We start from the raw sequence: 6,033 nt of genomic DNA, 5'->3' as shown, positions 1-6,033 counted from the left end.
CCTTCCCACCCGGGTTGCTGGCCTTGTGGCGACCACACTGATTAGGGCTTCTCTTATGGTCCAGCCCTCGTAGACCAGGCTGTCCTTGAACTCACAGAGATCCGCCTACCTCCCGAGGGCTGGGGTTAAAGGCCTGCGCCAACACTCCGGGCTTTCCTTCTTTTTTTTGGGGGGGGGGGCGCGGGGGAGGGCGGGGGTCCGGGACTCTTAACTGCAACCAGAGCTTGGCGGACTAGGAGACAAACCCTCATCGCAGGCCGCCAGAGATCTAATGACTTTCTGTTGCAAGTGAATGAACCAAGAGAGGAAGAAAATAAATTGGAAAGAGGCCAAGGAAGAGAAGCGGGGGGGGGGGGGGGGGGCGGGGGGGGGAGGGCCGGGTTCGTAGCCTAGGTGGGTAGACAGCAATTCTAAAGAGTGCCAGGCCTCTCACCGTCCCCTCACTGGGAGGTGGCCTACGATGGAGGAAACTAGTACAGCAAGTTTGCCTGAGCCATTTAAAACCGTATAAATTTAACAAGTCTGCCCTTCCCTAGACAGAGGGTGAATAAAATGAACAGGAACAGGTGGAATAAGGCAGCTTTTCCCTTTCCAAATAGTCTTTTGTCTGTTAGTATTCTGCTAACCATTCAGGCAAGGGTAGAAGTCGGACATAATGGTGCACACTTAAGACGCCAGCACTGGGCAGCTGGAGGCAAGAGGATCAGCAGTTGAAAGTCACCCTGGACTGTTGAGAAGTTGAGGCTAGCCTGGACCATATGAGACCTTGTCTGGGGCTGAAGAGAAGACTCAGCCGTTAAAGGCTAGGCTCCCAACCAAAAATATAAGAGACCTTGTCTCAGAAAAATGAAAAAGAAGGGGTGTGTCGTACCCACCAGTAGTCCTTTGGTCCTCAGGCCAGAAGCAGGAGGCTTCAGGCCCCTACCTGGGTAACTCTGTCTCCTAAACAAACAAACCGGGTGTGGCACATGTCTTTAATCCCAGCACTTGGGAGGCAAAGGGCAGGCCTGGTCTACACAGTGAATCTGGGACAGCCAAAGCTATACAGAGAGACCCTGTCTCGAACTCCGCCCCTCCCCCCACCCTCTCCCCAAAAGAAAGCTTGCAGAAACCTACAAGAGGAAAGTATAGGACACCCCATTCTCTCATGTTCCCTTATGCCCAAAAGACAGTATTTTGAGTGACTGTCTTCTTTTAGGTATTAGCATCTAAACGTTTTAGGAAGTCAAAGATTTATTGCTGTGATGAACAAAAATCTCTTAAAATCCTGCTGCCTCTGATTAAGTTCCATTTGGTTTTGTCACAAAGTATTTTAAATTAATAACTTCAATTTTGGAAAAAGATTCTTGTGGCTCAAAGTTCAAGATACAAAGGGCGTCAAGTGAAGATTATTTTCAAATTTCACTAATCCCACAGGCAATTCACCCATTTCTTAATGTTGATCCAACACATTTTATGTGTTTATACTCAAATTCGCTTCTTTCTCGATCTCCTTTCCTCACCCTAGGTGGCTTGAACTCATTAGTGGCCTGCCTCATTGGCAAACCTCAATGCCATTTATCTTTTTTCTTTTTTTTAAGATTTATTTATACAGTGTTCTGCCTGCATGTGTACCTGCATGCCAGAAGAGGGCACCATTATACATAGTTATGAGCCACCAAGTGGGTGCTGGGAATTGAACTCAAGACCAGCGCTCTTAACCTTTGAGCCATCTCCCCAGGCCCTATCTGGCTACTTTTTTTTTTTTTGTAAGGCAAGGTTTCTCTGTGTAGCCTTGGCTGTCCTAGACTTGCTTTGTAGACCAGGCTGGCCTCGAACTCACATCAATCCACCTGCATCTGCCTCCCAAGTGCTGGGATTAAAGGCAAAGGCATGTACAACCATGCCTGGCTGAAAGCGGTCTTTTAGGTGTTCTGTCTCTAATTAATCAATCTCTCTGTCTGTCTCTGTCTGTCGTCTGTCCGTCCCCCCCCCCCCTCCAGGGTTTCAGTATAGTCCTGGCTGTCCTGGACTCAACTTGTAGACCAGGCTGACCTCAAACCCAAAGAAATCCACCTGCCTCTGCCTCCTGAGTGCTGAGATTACAGGCATGTCTCTAATTTTTTTGTTCCGAGACAGGGTTGCTGGCCTCGAACTCACAGTGATCCGCCTGCTTCTGCCTCCAGAGTGCTGGGATTAAAGGCATGCGCCATCGCGCCCAGCTGTCTCTAATTTCTTAAGTTATCTTTCTAAAGCAAGAACCTACCCTTGTTGATTTGCTCTAATTTGACAACTGGGTGGCATATTCGGATATAAAAATCCCAGAAGCTCAGGGCGGGGCATGATTGTGCACTCCTTTAATCCCAGCACTCAGGAGGCAGAGATAGACGGATCACTGTGAGTTCAAGGCCAGCTGGTCTACAAAATCGAGTCCAAGATAGCCAGGACTGTTACACAGAGAAACTCTTTCTCAAAAACCCTAAAATAAACCAATCAATCAATCCCAGGAGCTCATATTGACCTAAAAATAAAACATGCCACCAAGTATGGTAGTCCAAAGCCTGGAGTCCTTGACCTATGTGACAAGACCCTGTGTGAAAAACCAAACCCCAAAACATAAGGGAACTGTTACGTATTCATCCTGTCTTTCCAGTATGACTTAGAGTTTAGAAAAACAAGCTGGTGTGAGGAACTTACTCTTTTTTTCCCTCCTTTTTTTGAGTTATGTAGGAGTCCATGCTGGGCACAAACTCATGACTTTCCTGCCTCAGCCTTCCCTGTGCTGTCTTACAGGCATATGCCATCACACCCTTTAAATCGAGTGCCATTGTGAAATATGGAAAGAGAAAAAAAAACATTTATATTCCAGTGAAATTATTCAGATAATCATTAGCAGTTGGATAAAACCACTAGATGAAAGGTTCAAGGAAACCTTAAAATGCCAGGACACACTTATCACTAAAAGCAAACTCACTCATGCACATCCTTGTGTACTTCCTGATACAATACAGTGTGAAGCCCTGTGACCCGTTTATGTATCCTGAACAGGAAACTACAGGGCTTAGGGAGTTTAAAAGGAACATTTAGGGATGGAACTGTAAGAACTCTGGATTAGGCAGGTGAGATGCTCTACCCACTGAACCACATCCCAGCCCTGCTTTTTGGTCTATAACAATCAGTTGTATGGATTTACTTGTATTTAAATGACCTCCTGTAAAAAGCCAACTTTGAGACAAGAATGGACATTTGTTTTTGGGTTAGACATTACTAAGAAAACATTATCTGGCAATGTGTAAACTCCCATATTTTTAAAAGACACATTGACATCTGCAAGAATGAAAATGATTAATTTCTGCGATTTGCTGTACAGCAAGGAAAAAAATAAGGACTGGAGAGAGAAACTTGTCTTAACCCTGCGGCTACCCTCATGTACCTGCACCCACACAATTAAACGTAATAAAGACAAAAGAAGGCTGCTTTGTGGCAGAATTCAGCACTTGCAAAGTGGCAGTGGGAGGAGCTGGAGTTCAAGGGCAGCACCAGCTACACTTGCTCAAGGCTGGGAGACCTGTGTCAAAGGAAACAAAAATGACAAGTTTTTATAATTGTCCCATCTAATGAGAATTCTGTGCACAGTTCACCCTACCTTTATCCTTCATGAAAATGTATTGTTAGTTATTAATTATAAGAGTATTATTATTTAATATTGATTTATTGTTTTGTAAATCAGCAGTTACTCTTTGACCAGCGTTACACAGAGAGATAGGATATATTTAATTATGCTAGAGCACAATACTGAGCAATAATTACCCTATCCTAAACCTCCAATAGTATAGCTTCCTTCCGTTCAGATTTCCCACATTATACTTGCTTTTTTATTCAGCTCCTAGGTACAGTTCATCTCTCTTGGTGTTTTCTTGGTCCTTACCATGTGCCTCCTTCCTTCTTTTCCTGCTCTTTCTCTTCCCCTTAGTTGACTAGAATGTTCTACACTATTCTATGTCTTGCTCAGCATTGGCTAGCAAGCAAAATTTGGATTTTATTGGCAATACAAAGAACAAATGTTAGCCAGACATGGTGGTGCACGCCTTTAATCCCAGCACTCGGGAGGCAGAGGCAGGCAGATCACTGAGTCTGAGGCCAGCCTGGTCTACAGAGTGAGTCAAGGACAGCCAGGGCTACACAGAGAAACCCTGTCTCAGAACAGCAACAACAACAACAAAAACCAACCAACCAAAACAAAGAACAAATGGTTGACGTGTTTACACACACTTGAGACAGGAGACACTTAGAATAAACATCACAATGCAATGTCCGCACTGAAACCAGAAGTAGAGAGATCAGCATTAGAATGAGTGAGGGTAAACCCTGCACAGTCCGCAAGAACATTATGCCAACAAATTTCAAAACAAACCAAAACACGCACCACACCTTTACAGGCAACACAGATGATTCTGTTCCATAGGTACCAGTAGCTGAGCTCTCAGGCAAGCCCCAGGCTACCTATGTAGCTGTAGCTCCCAGCATTAAACTTCTGTTGTAGCATCATCATACTTGACCCTGAAACTAAGCTACTTCTGTTGATCTGCCTCCTGATTTGTTTGTTTGTTTGTTTGTTTGTTTTTGTGACAGGGTTTCTGTGTAAATAGGCCTGGCTGTCCTGAAACTCTCTTTGTAGAACAGGCTGGCCTTGAACTCACAGAGATGTGCTTGCCTCTGCCTCCCCGAGTGCTGGGATTAAAGGCGTGTACCACCATACCTGGCTGCCACCTGATTCTTTTTCTTTTCCCAAGACAGGGTTTCTCTGTGTAGCCTTGGCTGTCCTGGATCCACTTTGTAGACCAGGCTGGCCTCAAACTCACAGCAATCCACCTGCCTCTGCCTCCCAAGTGCTGGAATTAAAGGCATGTACCAACTCACCTGGCTGCCACCCTATTCTTTTACTGAGAAAAAAAAATTTTTTGGAGCCGGGTGTGGTGGCGCATGCCTTTAATCCCAGCACTCGGGAGGCAGAGGCAGGTGGATCGATGTGAGTTCGAGGCCAGCCTGGTCTACAAAGCGAGTCCAAGACAGCCAAGGTGACACAGAGAAACCCTGTCTCGAAAAACCAAAAAAAAAAAAAAAAAAAAAAATTTTTTTTTTTTTGTTTGTTTGTTTTTTTCGAGAGAGAGTTCCAAGACAGGGTTTTTCTGTGTAGCCTTGGCTGTCCTGGACTCCCTTTGTATGTTAACCTGAAGAGCATAGCAGAGCCAGATATTGTGGCTTGTACTTGTACCAGCAATCTCCAGCACTTAGAAGATGGGAGGAAAGCCAACACTTTTTTTTTTTAATGTGTATGTGTGTATGCCTGTGTGAGTTTATTTGTACCATATATGTTTAGGTGCCTTTGAAGGTCAGAGAGCATCAGATCTCTGGAACTGGAAGTAGATGAGGCACCTGACATGAATTCTGGAAACTCTGCAAGAGTAACAAGTAACCCCCCTTTGGGGGAAGGGAGTTGAGACAGTTCTAGGCCACATAATCTTAAGGATGGATTCAGGCTGCTTGTGACCACATCCTGACTTAAGTTATGATATAAACAACTTCTTTATGCCTCAGCTGTAATGCCTTGTGACTGACTCCTTTTTTTTATCAGTAAGATTTCATATAGATGTATCAATCTAACAGTATAAAAGGGAAAAGTGCTGGCCTGGGTGGCACATGCCTGTAATCCCAGCACTAGGGAAGGCAGAGGTAGAGGCAGGTGACTGTGAGTTCAGGGCCAGCATGGTCTACAAAGTGAGTAGGCTATACAGAACAATTCTGTCTCTAAAAACAAAACAAAACAAAAGGCTGGAGAGATGGCTCAGAGGTTAAGGGTACTGGCTGCTCTTCCAAAGGTCCTGAGTTCATTTCCTAGCAACCACATGGTGGTATAATGCCCAAGTCGTGAAACCCCCAAAGACCACCAGGAATCAGCCAGATGCAAATCACATAGGGTCTCATTAGTCAAGCTCAGAGCCTGGACCGTCAGCTCCCTCATGAGAAGGGAAGATGGTGGCCCGTAGTGCTAGG

This window comes from Acomys minous, assembly GCF_964271855.1.
Source record: "Acomys minous genome assembly, chromosome: 8".
Lineage (NCBI taxonomy): Eukaryota > Metazoa > Chordata > Mammalia > Rodentia > Muridae > Acomys > Acomys minous.
Note: the sequence above shows the minus strand (reverse complement) of the source record.